Raw genomic sequence first — 949 nt, forward strand, 5'->3', positions numbered from 1 at the left:
GTAACCCAAATCCTCCCTCCCTCTTCCAGGAACAACTTTCATAACTCGTCAGAAGAAAAGATTTTATTATTTTTTTCCCAAAGAAAAAAAAAAAGAGCAATATAAATATTAGAGTATAAAACTTGCGTGTACACATCAACGTCTGCCTATATGGATATAAGAAGGATATAAGCATATATATAATATATAAGTATAGTTCAATATTAGACACATTGAAAGGACAAGTGTGTTTTCAATCCACATACACTGAAGAGCACAAAAAGAGCACACATAAAGAAGATACAAAGGAATCAGAAAATACTGATGTCCACAAGTCAACTACTACTAGGATTAAAAAAAAACCCGGAAACCTTACACGTCACTAATTTTGCAGCACTACTACACTAGTTTCAGGTTGCTGATTAAAGGAAAAGAAAAGACAACTAAGATTCCTCTACAGTACTTTGAAAAGGGTCACGTAATAACTACTTTAGTTCATAAGAAGCCTTGGGTAGGATCCAGCAAAGTTGTTTCCCCATGCAAGCCCCACAGAGAGGAAGGGGAGCGGCACAAAAGTACCTCTGCCTTTCCTTTTTTTGAGGGGGGGGGCAGTGCGGGAGCCCTTCCGACTGGATCGTACTCTTCATCACTAACTATGTAAACTGTTTCTAGTGCAGTCACCAAACACGGGGAGGGTGACTGGGATCGGTACAAAAATCAGATGCAGACAAAAAAGTTTCTTCCTGCAAAACTGGTCCTGGTTTCCTAGACACGGGGGGAGGGTGGCAGATCCGGTAGTGCGCATAATGCTCTGGCGGGGAACACAGCGCAGCCAGCGAGGCTGGGCCACAGTGGTTTTGGAAAGCCGTCGGAAGTCTAACCTGAGGTGATCATAGAAGGCGTGACCGTCTCAGGCAAGCTGCTGATTAGAGGTTTAGGACAAAAATAAGAAAAACAGCCTTGGACCGCT

This window comes from Gekko japonicus, unplaced genomic scaffold (assembly GCF_001447785.1).
Source record: "Gekko japonicus isolate JY-2015 unplaced genomic scaffold, Gekko_japonicus_V1.1 scaffold834, whole genome shotgun sequence".
Lineage (NCBI taxonomy): Eukaryota > Metazoa > Chordata > Lepidosauria > Squamata > Gekkonidae > Gekko > Gekko japonicus.